Raw genomic sequence first — 18,164 nt, 5'->3', positions numbered from 1 at the left:
AAATATGTTTTTTGGGGGGTCTAATATTGCTCTTTAAATTTTTTTGTGTTCCTTCCCCCTACACTAGCAGCAGGGACGCTGTGGCGTTTTTTACCATTAGGGCTCATAAGAAAAATTAACATTAGGATTTTTTCCATGTCTCTTAGCCAATGAAATGCACCTGACTGCTCACACAGTGATGTACACATCTACCATTTCCTGGATATTTTTTCAAGCATATAGTTGGTGCAAGTTATGAAAAAAGGCCAAATGAACAATAGAACTTTTCAGACAAATGTTGCAGATTCACATAATATAGAGGATGAATAATGACCACATTCTCAGGATTAGAACTGAGACCACGTAAAATGAATAGAGGTAAATACATCTGCATCCTCCTAGTTTGAGTATTTCGTGACTTATTTACAAAATAACTCTTTTAGCACTTTGTTAAGAAACCATTATTGACAACAAAAATGACACTTTCCAGTAGTAAAAAAACTCAAAATCATGACCAAAACAAAATTAATCATATAAAACAAATTACCATATTTTACATCCTTTTACACTCTCAATTTAATTCATTGAAAATTATCACATGTTTTGAATCACAATATATAGAGTATTAATAATATATACAGAGATTTTTGGTCTTTTCCCATTCTTCTCCTTCCTACTCTCTAAAAATACTATAATGTGCGAAACCTGAGACAAATAGGCATTTTCTCATGATTTTTTAAATAGGATGGACGTGTATCAAAAGAGCAGATTACAAGGGCCCGAGGAGTCCAAGTGATAGTCTGTGTCCAGCCTCCACATCCTTTGCTTTTTTGACATCAGCTTGATCAAGGCGTTCTCAAGTGTGGTTGTCAGTTCGGCGAAAGAGGCAAGATATCATGGCCTCGAAGCAAGATCTTAGTGGTGCCAGTCTGCGCTCTAATGAGTCATTCTTCTCAGCTGATTTACAGAGTCCACGTTCATACCAATGAGAATACAGTATTCACAGCCAAGGATTGGTCAAGGATCAAGTTAGATGTCTGTGTCTTCTTGAAAGGCTCTTTCAACAGTGCTAAGAACAGAAATTAATCAGACCCATCACTTCCACTCACTCGGCATCATATAGGGATACCAAAAGTGTAAGAACCAGAACAGATGGTAGGCCCACACACGTAATGCTTCACAACAAACTTTATTGCGGAAGCTGAGAAGTCAGGTACGGGAAAGCAAGTGCCAGCAATCCGGCGATCGCTGGGCAGGAGGAGCAGGGAGCTCACGGGATCGGAGCGTGGTCGGAAAGCGGAAACGAGTGAAGTAGCCGGGACGGGCGATCGGAGCGTGGTAAATGGGCAGAAACGACTTGAGTAGCCGGGATTGGAGATCAGAGCCTGGTCGGTGGGCAAAAACTGGTCGACTAGCCGTGGCGGGAGATCTGAGCGTGGTCGAAGGAAGGAAAGTCAGGGAGCCGGAGACGATTGGGAAGCCAGGGGCAGACGAGCAGGATACAGGTAAGGACAGACGGGAGCCATTGTCAAGTAGCGCTTGCCTTGCATGTGTGGAGGTTCGCTGATGGACTGACAAGGAGTGACTGGAGTACTGAGTTTAAATAGGAGAGGAACCAATCAGGCAACGAGCAGCATCTGGCGCCAAATGAGGGGGCACAGGGGAGGACAATGGGCAATCATGACAAAGAGCTCTTTCAAGCTTGTCCTTAATCTTGTTTACATACTTCTGGACAGCTTTTGTTCACGTTTAAAACAGGGTTAAGTCCATGGAACAGTTAGGCACAAGTCAGGTTATTACGACTTGGATATTAAATGATAAGATTATTCATTTGATTATTATGTTAATGATACATTTATATAACATACATTTCATCTTCACATACATCCATCCACTATCTGCACCGCTTACTCTCAGTAGTGTCGCGGGGGTGCTGGAGCCCATCCCATCTATCTTCGGGCAGTGGGCAGGGGACACCCTGAACTGGTTGCCAGCCAGTCCCAGAGCACACAGAGACAGACAACTCACTCGCTCATTCATACCTAGGGACAATTTGGACTGGCCAATTAACCTGACATGCATGTTTTCGGAATGTGGGAGGAAACCGGTGTGCCCGGAGGAAACCCACACAAGCACGGGGAGAACATGCGAACTCCACACAGGAAGGTTCAATCTCATGACCTCAGAATCGTGCCGCACACGCGCTACAGTGCTGCCTATCATTACACACATTTGTTGATTATTGATATATTATCATACAACATGCTTTTAAAAAAATACTTTTAGGTCAAGAAAATTGCATTTATTTTACAGAACATTAGACTCACTTACAGAGAGCTGGCATAATTGTCTGACATCCTGCTGCTACTGGTACCGAAAAACCTTAAAAGGGGTGAGCCAGAAAATAGCGTTACTTTGAGCCTCCGTAGTTTGTAGTCTTCCTTGACGTTTTTAGCACACATTTAAGTTTGCACTACACAATAAAGTGACATCTAGTGGTCTCTTTGATAAACTGCTAGAGAAAATTTTAAGTCAGATATTTCTGTATAATGGACTCAGGTTCTGAACTTATCATTATTATCTATACTGTACATCTCATAAAATAATTATCTGTCACACATTGAAATAAAATGAACTAAATAATTAGATTCTGTTAGGTTTGGCAGCTGTGTTTATTTTTTCTTAATATGGTGTGGCTGTCACTGAAAAAGAATCGAAATATTTTGTTTTCGTAACTCAAATCTGCTGCTCTAAGTCATTCCAGTATGTGAAAAAAGTCAAGCAAATGAGATAACTTAAACTTGAAGTGCAAGATTCAAGTCAAGTCAAGTCATTTTTTATTTGTATAGCCCTTAATCACAAAGAGTCCCAAAGGGCTTCAGAGGTTATTACACAGACTATTTTTTCAGACTATTATTACACCATCCCTGATCTGGAACCAACATGAGGGCAAGGAAAAACTCAAAAACCTCAACATGAGGAAAATGAAGATACCTTGAGAAGTGAACGCACATGTGGCATCCCCCTTTCAGGATTACCAGACAGCAAAGGATGTTGCAATCACAAATAATACAGAGATATTGTCCAAGAAAAGTATAGGTTATTCATATGCTATAGAGTAGAAGTGTGTTTTAAGCTTAGATTTAAACATTTCCACTGAGGTTGCAGAACGGATCTCAGGGGGAAGAGCATTCCACAGCACCGGTGCCCGGATGGAGAACGCTCTAGAACCAGCGGAACACTTCTTGGCTCTTGTGATCACCAGAAGACCGGCGCTCTCGGAGCAAAGGCTCCGGACCGGAACATAGGGGGAAATCAGATCTGAAAGATATGAGGGAGCAAGTCCATGTATGATTTTGTAAAATACTAAGAGAACCTTGAAATCACATCTTAGGCTAACAGGGAGCCAATGCAGGTTAGCCAAAATCGGCGTGTGTGATCGGACTTTTTCGTCCTAGTTAATAGCCTCGCTGCAGCAATTTGTACCAGCTGAAGACTCTTGATTCTGGACTTCGGGAGACCGGAGAGTAGTGCATTACAGTAATCGGGACGGAGGTAACAAACGCGTGAATTATAATCTCCGCATCCGACTGAGACAGTATAGGACGAATTTTAGCAAGATGCGAAGATGGAAGAAAGGGGTTCTAGTAATTTTCTTCACATGTGTTTGAAAGCACAGATCGGGGTCAAATATGACACCTAAATTTTTAACTTGGTTTGAACAAATTTATTGACACTAAAAACAGAAAAACAATCATGACAATCTCAACAGCAATTAAGCACATTCACAATATTATATTCCAATATTACGTTTTTAACAGCAAACACAAAGTGAGGTTTGAACAAACCTTCTCGAAAATCAAACATATTCACAATTTCATTATATAACATCTTTGTTAGTGTCAATAGATCCGTCCAGGCCAAAGTCGATTGTCCTCGGTCTGAACAAATCCACCGACACCAACAGCAGCAAAACACAGCCATCAAGCATATTCACAATTTAGTTATATCTGACAATATGACGTGACGATATGACGTTTTAACATTTTTCCTGACATTTTCAACATCAATTAAACAATTTCAGAGTTATTTTCTTTTAACAGTAGTTAACCAGCGTGTAAAAGGCAATACTATTGTGCAAGGGCATAGCTCTGCCATCCCACCCTCCCAAGCAGCATTCTTCCAGTCCTCTGTGTGGGTCCTTTCCCTTCTGCGTGAGTCCTCTCCCTTCTGGGTTCCACAACCCAGGCCGTTGCTGCCGGGACTCCCACAGTGTAGCTCCGGCTCCCCCCTCCGGGTGGGTGCAGACGAGTCTTCTTTATGGCTGCGTCCTAGGCCCGCCGCTCGCAGATTGTATGGTATCTGCAGCCATTTGGAGCACAGCCACGGGGGGGATCTGCCTGCACCTCCATACCAGCAGGTTTCTGGAGGTCCAGATGGCGTCCTTGATGGCGGCGAGAGTGAGCCAGTCCCTGGCAAAGTCGTTCCGAGGCCTCCTCGACCGACTCACCCCGTAAAGCACGTACTGTGCATCAGGGACCTCTCCTGCTGGCAAGTCCGGGAACTTTCCTAGTTGTTCGGCCATTGTCCACAAGACCTGGGCAGCACTGCACTCACAAAAAAGGTGCCTCACCGACTCCTGGGCGCCACAGCCAGGTCGAGGGCACGTCGAATGACATTCCTCGGTGGTGCATCACAGCTCTGACTGGGAGAACTTCATGAGCCACCATCCATGACAAGTCTCGTAGTCTGTTTGGGAGGGCAGGATGATTGACGTTGCTCCAAACCGTTGTGGATTCGCCAAACGCAAGCCCCCGCACAGGGCTTACTGTAGCTCGCTCTTGCACAATAGCAATAAGGGCCCTGTGGTTTTGCAAAGTGTGACATTCTTGTGTTTCCAAATCAAACTTCTTCAAAAAATCCCGAATAAAGAGATGTGTTGGTGGCAAGTTAAACGAAACTGGAATCAAACGATTGTCTGGTACAAGCTTTAGCTTCCGCAAATATGAGCCCATCCAAAAACGGGTCATTGCTTGACTTTTCGGGTTGTTGGGTGGGCCCACAGCGTTTTGGAAGTGGAGAGAGACATATTTGCTTCCCAGGAAAAGCTGGAGGTCAGGCACTCCTTTCGCCCCTTTTTCCTTTTTCTTTTTCATTGTATCTCTTTTTATCCTTTCCCACTTTGAGCCCCAGTCAAAGCGAAAGATGGCTCGGTCCAGTTGTAACAGCACGTTTCTTTTAGGCATAAAAATTAAACTGATTGACAAAAGCATTGGGAGGATGATCGCTTTGATGATTAGGACCTTCCCCTCAATTGTCAGTTTTCTTAGTGACCAAAAAACAAGTTTTTGCTTAACTTTCCTTGTCACGTCATCCCAGTTGGTCTCGCCTCCTCCATCCGCATTGAATTTTATCCCTAGGATTTTCTGGTCTGTCTTTAACACCGTCAGCGGGAGTCCTGCCTTTTCTGTCTCTTTCCACATTCCATAAAACTTCACTTGTGATTTTTCTCTATTTAGCCTTGACCCAGACGCCCTCCCAAACAGGTCAGTCAAGTCAAGGGCTCTTTCAACAGATGCGCGGTCAGTACACAAAATATTAAAATCATCCATGTACAAAACACACTTGGTAATTTGTCCCCCACTTCCTGGGATATTGATGCCTTCGACAAATCTATCTTTTCTTAACATTTGTGCCAAAGGTTCAATGCAAAGAACATAGAGAAGGGGAGACATAGGGCAACCTTGACGTACACCGCAGTTGATCTCGATTGCTTCCGACAAATTCCCGTTAATCATGAATTTGCTGTAGATGTCTCGGTATAGCAGTCCTACCCACTTGATGTATTTTTGGGGAAAACCACATTTTTGCAATACCCTGAAGAGGTATTGGTGCGAGACTCGATCAAAGGCTTTTTCAAAGTCTAGGTTTAGGACCGCTAGTCGCATGTTTCTGTCTCTTGCATAACAAATGGTGTCACGGATCAGCATGAGACTGTCGCTGATCTTCCTTCCCACAATGGCACAGGTTTGGTCTGGATCAACCAAGTCTCCCAAGACAACAGACATTCGTGTTGCTAGAAGCTTGCTGAAAATTTTACAGTCCACGTTTAAAAGCGTTATGGGTCGCCAGTTTTTTAAGTCAATTTTGTCTCTTTTTTTGCGCAATAGAGTAACTATCCCTATTCTGAAACTGTCTGGCATATGGTCTCGACTGGAAAATTCGTTAAAAACAGTTAACAGATCTGCTGCTAAAATATCCCAAAAAGTCCGGTAAAATTCGAGGTTGAGTCCGTCCTACCCGGGTGATTTGCCTTTTTTCATAGTCTTTATGCAATCATTCATTTGGTCTTGGGTAAAGTCCGATGTTAAAAAGGGGTCTTGACGCACTGATCTTGAAATATGATCTAATACATGCCCCATTTCATTCTCATATGTTTCTTTCTTTTCAAATATTTTTTTGTAGTAGTCTTCGACCAATCTGGTTATTTCACTACTTTCCTTTGTTATCTGCCCGTTTTCGTTTTGAAGTTTAAAAATCCCCTCATTTTTGCCCATAATTTTTTTAAAAAAGTAGCGTGTACATTTTTCCCCTTCTTCTATTTCTCTTTCTCTGCTTCTTATTATGATGCCTTTGCTCTTTATTTCCGCCAAAGCGTTTAGTTCTTGTTTGGTCTCTTTGATTTCATCATTAAAGTCCATCCCCTTTTCTGTTAGGATGAAATAGCGTTGGAGTCTTCTTTGTAGTCCCGACATGCGTTTCATCTCTTTAAGTTTCTTGTTTTTCCCTGCATTTTTAAAAAAGGTCTGTGTTCGTTTCTTTGTCATTTCCCACCATTGTGCTCGTGAATCATATGAGTCTTGAAGGGTCTGCCAGTCTTTGTACAGCTCCCTGTATTGTGCGGCTAGAGCCTCATCCTCCAGCAGGGAGCAGTTTAACTTCCACAAACCCTTCCCAACAGTCATACCTGAAGGAAATGAGAAAGAGCAGGACAGTAGCAAGTGATCCGAAAAAAAAACTGGAATTAATCTTGCATCACTCTGTGCTAAACCCCTCGTAAATATGTAGTCTATTCGAGAGGCTCTGGCATTGTCACTACTGAACCAGGTGAAGCCCTCCTCTCCTGGATGTATGGATTTGAAACAGTCCATCAGTTTAAATGTCCGGCACATGTCTTGTAATAAAGTTGATGTTTTATCTACTTTAAACTCCTCATCGTTCCTCTTTCTATCCTTCCTACTTAGGATGCAATTAAAATATCCTCCCACGATTAGTGGTTGATGGCCTAGCATATGCGACTGGATGTCCTCTAAAAGTTCGTACCTGAGTTGTCTGTCGGCATGGCCGTATATGTTAATGAGGTTAAAATCATTCCCTATATAAGAAAGTCTTGCTAAGATTGCGCGTCCGTCTCTCATCACAGTACTCCCCTTTATGATGAGTTGAGGGTTGTTTATTAAAATGGCTACCCCATCGTTACGGTTTTCATTCGAGCCACTCCATAATGACGGATATGGCCAAATCTCTTCCCACTGTTTATAATTTTTTAGAAAGGGGATGCAGCATTCCTGTAGTAAAAACACATCTGTTCTGATAGTTTTTAAGAACGATAAAACACTGTGAGCCTTAACCTTTGATCTCACACTTCTCACATTGATAGTAGAGAATGTAATGTTCATAATTGTTGTTAAAGTATTAAAACTAGTTAGACAAAACCGGGGGATCTGAGTCCATTCTTTGGTGATCATCGAGATCATCGAGATCATCGAGAGTGTCACCTGTGTCAGTGTTAGGTTCATGTCCCCAACATTTTTAATAAAACGCTCTGCAATATAGGACAAAGAGAATCGGTTCTTTATAATTAGTTACTTTATTAATCATCATATTGAGAGCCGCCGACATTCCGTTGTTAGACATCTTTTCGCTCGCTCTGCCCTGCTTGCTGCGCTCTGGCTCGGCTCGGCTCTGGCTCTGAGGATCTCCTCGAAAAACCTCCCTTCTAATATTCAGTTTTTGCCTTTGCTACGTAGAGTTGATTAGTCTTCTTTCGAAGGTCTGCTTTCCATCCAATGATGACAGGTGACCTTGGTCCTGGGAAACTCCTTTTTCCCCAGGCTCTTTGGTGAAGAACAATCTTGAGTTATGGGATGCCAGGTCAGGATGTATTTCGTTGGTATGTGAGAACAAAAACACAGTCTGTACATAAAAAAACAACTCATGGCCCTGGAGTTTAGTTTACGGGCTGAGAACTCTTCAATAATGGCTGAGAACACATATAACATATTAAATGTCAACTGTAGGATAAATACAACTCCATCATTCCCTCCTCTTTATCCTATCGGTGATTTAATACTTCATTCAACTGTCACTTCGCAATACGATTTTCAACAGAGAAATCATGAACACAACAACAGTTGTTACACTTAGAGGTTGTCGTCATAATGACCAGGATCTGAGTAAAAATCATGAAAATGCAGAGACAGGCAATCATCATCAACATTTGTGTCATTACAATTTTCACCATCGTCATTTTTATGGTAATTGCCAGAGTCATCGTCAGCATCGGTGTCCGAGGGCAACAGAGCATACAAAGGTACCATCTTTGCCTGCATTGGGGCAAGAGCTGTTGTAATTAGTCTCGTTAGCAATGTTCTTATGCACGGAATACAACAACATCCACACAATGTGAGAATTGCCGCAAAAACGGCTATAGCCATATATTAATATTTTTTATATTTCCCAAACGTATCTCCAAAACCATCCCACATTGATGTGTCAACTCCTGAGTGGTCTTTCATCTTGTTGTTAAGTGACCTGAGGCCTTCCAGGGCCTTTGTCAGACTTCCGTCTGCTGCCGTGTTGTTCGGTATGAACGTGCAACATTGGTCACCAAAGATAGAACAGACCCCTCCCTTTTCAGCCAGTAGCATATCAACAGCAATCCGGTTCTGGAAAGCCATGAGGGAGGTAGCAGAGAGTTGCTCGTGTATGGCGGAGAAACCTTGTTCTGTTTTGTTTCCTAACTTCTGCACATTGAAATGGATATAGTTTATTCTGTCAACATTTTTATTAATTGTACACCAATAACAAATCAAAGATTCAAAACCCGCTGCTACTTGATCTGCTAATTTGTATTCATCTGGTACGCCTCTTGGAACACCGATACTGTCGATGTATGTAGGATCATTGTCACTCCAGGCATAGGTAGACCTTTACTTTTCCATGCATGTGGTAACAAGCTCTTCACAGATGTTAGCAATTCAGGGATTGTGGTGGCGGTTATAGACACAGGTAAAATAAGAGACACAGATGCACACAATCCTGTGGTATTGTACGGTAGTCTATCATACAACTTGTCTTCTCCACACCACCACCAGATGTCACTCCGGGAGAGTGGTTTAAATGTTATATTGACTGTCAACATTTGGTGACATTGTATATCATTCAGACTACACACAACACAATCATTCATGACAGCATGTGCCGCCTGCTCAGCCATTAGCAACCAGTTGTTATCTATCCTTGAAATTCCTGTGGTAACTTTGAACCACCCATTAATGTCTTCGACTGACATGCTTACTGATGTGATATTTGTCGTTACAGAGTAGTTACTTAATTTTGGCTGATCAGTCGGTTTCATACTGTCATTTACACACACTACGACCGGGAAAAAAAAAGGGGTCCATGCCCGAGGACCAGGCCCATAACGTGAAACCCCAGCACGTGCTGTTAAAAAAAATCTGATCCCGGAGGTCGAATTGTCTGGTTTGTAACGGTTATAGTCAGTTGTAAATTGCTTCCTTGATGCTGCAATTTAACCCGATTTTTTGAAATACTGGGCCTCAGAGCTGTCCCCTGGGGTCCAGTACTCCCCTGCTTCCGTTATAACCAAATACTCCCACCCTTGGAACGCTCCGTGTCCAAACACGTACCACCAGTACTCCTCCCACCCTTGCCCAGTAATATGTGTTGGCTGTCTCCCTAGACTGCCTCACTGGAACCCTTTTAAAGAGGTTATCGGTATGGACATCACAATGGTGGCATTTGGTGGCACAGTCACTGTCACAGAGTTGTTATAGGTCCACGATATTAACCAAGAGTGCACGTTGTGGCGTGTTTACTGGAGAGTCGGCACATTCCACTAACACCCCTGCTTTTATTAAATTTTCAATCACTGGTTGTATCCCAGCCATAGCATCTGGCTTGAGTGGATATTGTTTTATTCTAGGGCGATGCTCTGTTTTTGGTCTGACTACTACAGGAGATGCCCCTCTTACAAGGCCCACGTCAGTAGGCCCCTGAGACCATAATTTCTCGGGAATTCCTCGTCCTCTCCGGTTAAAAAGATTTGTCATTCTTGTTCTTCTATTAAGTGTACTTCTGACTGCACTGTCACCGACCAGAAAAGAGCCTTTCTCCTTTGTACACTAATTTTTCCAAGTCTTGCCATTTGATGCTCTTCTTTTTGCACAACGAGATATGCGGTACGCATCTATCCATAAGCCAGTTATGCTGTTTAAACAGTGACTTGAGTGGGTCAGGTAAGAATACTGCTGCTATGGCATACATTATTTTGTACACACAGTTACCATAAACACAAATCATTATTCAAGTAAGCACAATCAGTTTCATACTTATGAACAATTATTTTCCAAAGCAAAAACGCAACAGGATTTGCAATGAGCGTTCAAAAATTGGCATCTGAGCGTCCATTGAAGTTCCATGATTTTCATTTGTTTCCAAGAGGGCACTCGAAAACCACTCTATATTTTGCTCGATAAAAGAACTGCTACCATATGCAATAATATTTTGTTTGTTTGTTTGTACATGATTCAAATTGAATCGTTTCTTCCGGCGCCGTCACGAATGGCAGCCACTCCAGCAGCTTCGTGTTATTTTCGATTGTTCTCGATCGTTTGTTCTCAGCTCAGGGATGCTGCTGGAAATGTGAATTTCCCTTCGGGGATGAACAAAGTATCTATCTATCTATCTATCTATCTATTTGACTTTGTCTGAATACTATCTTGGCCTAGTCACGCTGTTTGGTGTTGCTCAGCAGAGCTTTCTTCTTCACATTCAAAGGACATGTGACCTTTCGACCGCAGGCCCAACACTTTACGTCTCGCCGTGTGTGTTACCCCCACACTCCCGTGAGCTCGTTGTTTATGAGCGTAGCTGGGATGTGCTCCATATCACTCCCTTGGCCTCGCTGTTGATAAGCGGCGCAGACAATGGATGACTGATGTCTTTGGCTCTTTCAGCAAATTAGTCCATGGCCTCTTTTTGACAGATTTATATGTCCTTTGGAGACTTAGAAAGAGTCTTTTTGCGGAATTCACTGGCACTTGAGAGTCTCGTTAATTCCACTGTGCTTACGTAGTGGGATTTTTTGTAAATTAACCGGATTATTCAAATTTTTCTCAATTTAACTACTAGTAGACATTATCTTAGTTTAATTAATTTCTATTCATTTATTTCCCATGCAATTATTCTTAAATTAGCCCGATATGTCTCAAAATCAACTAATCCGTTTTTTCCTATGGCCCTCTTCAAGATTGATCAGTTTCTCATTGTCTTCTAAAAATGCTCTTCCATAGAAACCGTTTCCTTTTAACTTAACCAAACCATAAGTCAGTATTTGTTACACATTTGTTTATCACTTGTCAATCGTAACACTCATTCTAAAAAAATTCAGTGTGTAATCAATTGTCCTCCCAATTGTCCTTTGGGCTAAACTTGTCAAAATTCCAAACCCACACACTATCTAAACATCAAAAATCTCAAAAGATCTAAAAAATCTCTAAAAATGCCAAATCGAACTTAATGTCATAACTTTTCTAATTGTATTTTCTTCTCTCTGTAATCATAATCAATCTTTTGTTATTGATTCAATATACAGCAATACATACCTGTCACTCATGAACCAATCTTGTTGAGTGTATTTATTTTGTTTATTCATTATCTTTTATTCTGCGCAACAATCTTTGCTTCTACGCATTAGTCTATGTTCTATGCAGCCCTTCGAGATCCCTTGTGATCAAGGCTATACAGATCAACATGATCTGGTCCGACTATTAATACCTTTCTTTTTTTCCTTTGTTTAAAAGAATCATTTCATTCATTGACTGAAATAGCTTCAGCTACGTTATTAATTATTTCTAGTCTCGAATTTTCTTTTCTGTAATACGAGAACAACTAAGGAAATAATCTTTTTACGTCTTACGCCTCTTTTGAATTTGTCCATTTACGAACAAGAAGATTGACACTAAAATCATGGACCATTTTTAGTCAGCTTCATTGCTTTAATCGTCCTTTCTTTATTAAGAGCAAAACTACACGTCTTAAAGTTATTACCCTTTGCTATTCGCATTTTCAACGAAAAATGATTAGTTGTTCACTCAAATATTCTTTCTTTTTATACTATTCTGTATAATTATCTTGTATTATACACTCAGTGTTTTCATTTTCCCACTTACCTGTCCTAGACGCATCATTTATGCTGGGGACGCAACTTTTTTCCTTTAAATTGTCATTATCATTTAGTTTACTCTTTGACAAAGATTTAACACATTACAATCCTAATCGTTAATTTGGTTTTGTTATATACGAGTTTTATTTTCCTGCACGCCGATCTTAGCTAATGAGATCTCGTCGCTTCGAGATTACGTCATTGTTGTTGGTAATTCTTGTCGAGTGAAGGTCAGTCTTTTTATTAGACAAACGGCTTTTTTCCTTGTTCAATTCATCAAAGAGAGCTTGCTTTCAAACGGCTCATTTGCTTTGATGATTGATATCACGAATTATGTTGTACTAAGATGTTAAAGAAAGAAGTACAGAAAGTAGAAAAATGGAAAAAGACAAGCCCGTTATTCGCAATCACCATCAACAAATGCAGAAAATAAATTAATAATTCGATGATCAAAACTGAATGAATACGCAGATATCTACTATATTTGTCACCGATTTATAAGTTCGATCTTTGTATCACTAAATTTCAGGGGTTCTGCCAAGATCTATAAATCTTTTAGCAAGCTAGTACACGGAATTCAAAATTCCTATCATATTATCATTATTGATAGTTCAGTTTAAAAAAAAAATCATATATATCAGGGTGTCCCCTGCCCACTGCCTGATGATTGCTGGGATGGGCTCCAGCACCCCCGCGACCCTACTGAGGATAAGCGGTGCAGCTGCTGAGATGAGATGAGATATATATTATATATGTGTGTGCAGCACGGTGGCGCAGTGGCCAGCACGTGTGCGGCATTACTAAGGACCTGGGAACAGGTGTGTGTGTTCCAAGCCAGCCTGCATGCTCTCATTGTTACGGTTTACTTTCCTCTTTCAAAAAACATGCATTTCAAGTGGACTGACTGGTCCAAATTGTCCCTATGTGTGAATGAGCTAGTGAATTGTCTATCTTTGTGTGCCCTGCAATTGGCTTGCAACCAGTTCAGGGTGTCCTCCAATCGCTGCTCGATGATCGCTGTGATGGATTCCAACAAGATGAGATCTACTTATCATAGTTATGGTTCATACCGGCCGAATATGAACACAAAACTTTTCTGGTTCTCACCTGTAACGCCTTTATTGTTGACATATTCCTTTAATATCATAAAAATTGGTGTTTCACTTACCATCGTTCATCCCATTCAAATATCTTCATCATCGTTAGTAATGCTACTTTTTTTTCCTCACCGTTCTTCCATTTTCTCCTCAGCGGATTGTTGAGTCCAAATGAGACAAGAACCAAAATTCTGAATCTCAAAAACAACGTTAGAGCAACACTTTTGCTGTAAAATCAAACTTTTCCTTCCTTATATATATATATATATATATATATATATATATATATATATATATATATATATATATATATATATATATATTTTTTAGTCTATAATATTTCTCATTATGGCAACAAAATAGTGTAGTTTTTGTATCACTACAGTATTTTTGTAGTCGAATTTATTATTGTAATACTTTGCAATTCTCTCATTTCTTGTTCTAAAGCAAAACAATATGTTATGTCTATGTTCATTTGCCTTCAAATAGATTTTCATCCTTTATATAATTTTCTTTTATTTTTATAGCTTATCTATAAAATTACTGTCACATGTTTTGACTATTTTTCACCAAATGCATATTACACAAATCTCAACTGTATGTAACATCTTACATGCAAATATTTCTGTGTAAATATTGTATCAACTATAACTATAACCTTATCTTCTCCTTAATTTAGTGTCCACTTAATTCCTGCGTCCTCATATTCACCTCTTTTTTTTTTTTTTTTTAATTATTCACAGCTTGCTCGGTGTCACGTGTGAATCCCCCTTCTAGATTTAAAACCATTATTCAACCCAGAAAAATAACTCCCTTTTTAATTAATCACTGCCAAGGCCGTGCTATGACCCATGATCTGACCTACTCAGGATTAATCAGTTTCTCGTTATCTATATCTATGTTTTACTCTGTCAATAAGGGGGTCCACTTGGCCTTTTAGCCATTGAGAATCGGGCGGTAAAACCCTACCCTCTTCACGGCTTCTCCTCGGAAGTGGGTAAATGGCCTGGGGGGTGTTAGCGCATGTGAATGATTTGGCATATTGTGGGGGCGGCGTGGAGCGAGGCATATTACTGTGTGCCTGCTCTTCCTCCCTTTAATCGACGCGGTTCACTATATGGCCCTGTATATTCGTTATCCTCCTTTTTAGGATACATTACGGTATTTCCACAAAGGTAATGCCATAAATCGCAAATGGTTTGCATCTAAACAACGCATTTCAAGTCAATGAAGATCTTCAAAAGCACTCTATAATGTGCTCCACTCTACCCATTTACTTACTCTAGATTTAAAACAGTTCAATGTTGAAAAAGTAAGGGTTTTTTTCCAATCTATTGTATTAAGGTTAGTCTCACTTAATTTTCACCAAATTATCTCTCTTAATATTTAATTAACTTTCCCCTTTATGTTTCTCTCTCCTTTTTTTTTTTTTTCTTTAAACCAATTAAATCTACTATTTTAGCTTCACCTATTTAATGTGAAAATGGCATCTATTTATTTATGAGTTATCTTACTCATTTAAATTTCACTCAATCCATTTTTTCCATTTTAATTGAAAGAGAAAAAAAGTATTTATAAACAATTTTTTCAATATTTTTTGGTATAAAAATGCCCTTATCTCAAATTAGTGTATTTCAATTCACTCAATTAGATTTTTCCTATTCTTCCCAGTCCTTTTTTTTTTACCAATTTTTTGAACTGAAAACAGGAATATTTTATCTTTTTCGGTATTATTCTGGCATTATTTTGATTTAACGCATCTAAATAGCTCATTTATATTTTTTTATAAAATACAATTGCCCAGGGGCAACTTTATATTTCATTCGCTCTTTCTCAATCACACAGACGTCTTGTTTTTTATCGTGATCACGCTCTTACATCGCTTGTTCTTATTTTTTTTTTCTTTCCACTTATTTTCAGTTGACAGAGGACTCCGCACATCCTTGTGAAATTTAACTAACTTTAAAGCGCTGGGTTAGGGGAGTCCACACCTCCCGCGGAATTTTAACTGTCTGAAAACTATTTACCTGATAGAGTCTAGAATTGTCAGGGTTTTTCTGTTAAGAATCTGCCCCCCGTAATTTCTTTTTTTTTTTTAACGGAGGATTCTTAAACTTTGTCTCTGTTAAGATTTTCCTTTTCTACAGAGAATTCTTAATCTTTTCGACGGAGGATTCTTAAACCTTAAGAATCTACCCCCCGCGCTCTCGCGAGTCAATTTCTTTTACCGGTTATCTACACAATGTTATGAATAAATTTTACTCACGATTCTCTAAGTCCTTGGCTTTCCGTCAACCGTCAGATCCCAGCCCGCGAGGGAAGGTCCAGTCCCGGAAAAAGGGTCTTTATGCTGTGGCCACAGTCTTTCCTGGATTTTCCTCTCGCGTCCTGGAATCATCTGGTATCTTGGAATCCGGTTTTGAAGGACCAATTAAATGTTAGGTTCATGTCCCCAACATTTTTAATAAAACGCTCTGCAATATAGGACAAAGAGAATCGGTTCTTTATAATTAGTTACTTTATTAATCATCATATTGAGAGCCGCCGACATTCCGTTGTTAGACATCTTTTCGCTCGCTCTGCCCTGCTTGCTGCGCTCTGGCTCGGCTCGGCTCTGGCTCTGAGGATCTCCTCGAAAAACCTCCCTTCTAATATTCAGTTTTTGCCTTTGCTACGTAGAGTTGATTAGTCTTCTTTCGAAGGTCTGCTTTCCATCCAATGATGACAGGTGACCTTGGTCCTGGGAAACTCCTTTTTCCCCAGGCTCTTTGGTGAAGAACAATCTTGAGTTATGGGATGCCAGGTCAGGATGTATTTCGTTGGTATGTGAGAACAAAAACACAGTCTGTACATAAAAAAACAACTCATGGCCCTGGAGTTTAGTTTACGGGCTGAGAACTCTTCAATAATGGCTGAGAACACATATAACATATTAAATGTCAACTGTAGGATAAATACAACTCCATCAGTCAGACACATCACTTAAGAGTAGTACCTCATTTTGAGACTCACCGGGGAAAACTCTGGGACCCTCTGACTCTCTGTCTGTGGTTCCAGGTCTTCCCCTTTTTTCTGGGTTAGGGGGTGAGCCAGAGGACCTATCAAGGGGTCTCTTACTTCCTTGCCCACAATGGGTCAGATTTTTTCCCTCCCCGACTTCCTCCGTCTCAACTTCATACAGTTCCTTTGTGGGCTTATTCACCGGCAATCGGCTTTCTTCTAAATCTCTTATCTTTGTTTCTGGTTTTTTCACCACTCCCAATTTTGTCTTACTTTTACTCCTCTTTCCAGTGCCCGTATGGGTTTTTGGAGAGTCATTCGCCTTTTCGATTTGTTTGTCTTCTCCAAATCCCGGCAATGGCGTAGCAAACAAATTTGCTAATTTGAACTCTCTTCCAGGCCCTTCCTGATTAATATGTGTTTTCGGAGTGGCAGTTGCTTTTTCTATTCGTTTGTCATGTCCAAATTCAGGTATTTTATGAGAAATCGAATTAGAATTTCCAGGTTCTTCCTGTTTCAATTTTGATTCTCTGGTCTCTGCTCCAGGGGTTTTGGTAGGTACATCTGTTTTTTCAATTTGTTTGTCTTGTCCAATTTCTTTGTGCATTTCTTGATCAATTTCATTGGGTATTTCCATAACTTTATTCATTTCCTGTTCATCTTCATTGGGTATTTCTATAACTTCATTAATTTCTTGTTCATTTTCATTTTGTATTTCCATGACTTTATTAATTTCATTGTCTTTGTTATCTTTATTCACTTCATTGTCTTTGTGACATTTATTCATTTCATTATCTATGTTGTCTGACATCATTTCATTGTCTTTGTTGTCTTTGTTAACTGCCTTCCTAGCTTTCAATTTGTTAGCAAACAAATTCGGGCAGTTTCTAAAGAGGTGATTCGTTTCTCCACAGAGATTGCATTTTCTGCTATTGATACATTCCTCAAAGGAATGTCCAATTGTTCTGCACTTTCCACAAAAAATTCGATCACATACCTCAGCCAGATGCCCATGCTCACCACATTTGCGACAGAGTTTCGGTTGCCCTTGATAGTGGATAAAGCCACAGTTTTCCCCCAGGAATATAGTCGACGGAATTTGTTTCAGTCCCTGAAAGCCCTGAGGATCTTGCCGTAATTGGACTGGTACCCTCCAGGCACCATTCCAATAGCCTTTCTCACACCTCACCTTCATAGCCTGGCCTTTTACTGAGCAGTATCTACTCAACCAATAACAGACGTCATCAGCACTGATTATTTCACTAAACATTCTAACAACTACAATCTTGTTAGCATTATCAGTCAGCTTCTCCACTGTAAATCCTGAAAACTGGGACCTCACTCCCTCAAAGCGATTCCAAAACTCTTGATAAAGAGCTGCCGTTTCAAAACTCACATCAAAGCCTTTGCCAGAAGTCATTTTTATGACAGCATGTACCTCCTCCTTTTTAAACTTCAGAATCTTTTCAACAAACTTGTTAATAAAATCCGTCCTTGACATTCCCTCCGAAATTGCCACAACATCTTTGAGCAAGAATCTCACGCAGTTACGTCTCCGCCCGCCGGTATAATGCCCGGCCATGGCAGGACTCGGCTGCTTTACTTCTAACTATGTTAAA

Source organism: Urocampus carinirostris, chromosome 3 (genome assembly GCF_059441175.1).
Source record: "Urocampus carinirostris isolate Australia breed hairy pipefish chromosome 3, RoL_Ucar_1.0, whole genome shotgun sequence".
Taxonomy (NCBI): Eukaryota; Metazoa; Chordata; class Actinopteri; order Syngnathiformes; family Syngnathidae; genus Urocampus; species Urocampus carinirostris.
Note: the sequence above shows the minus strand (reverse complement) of the source record.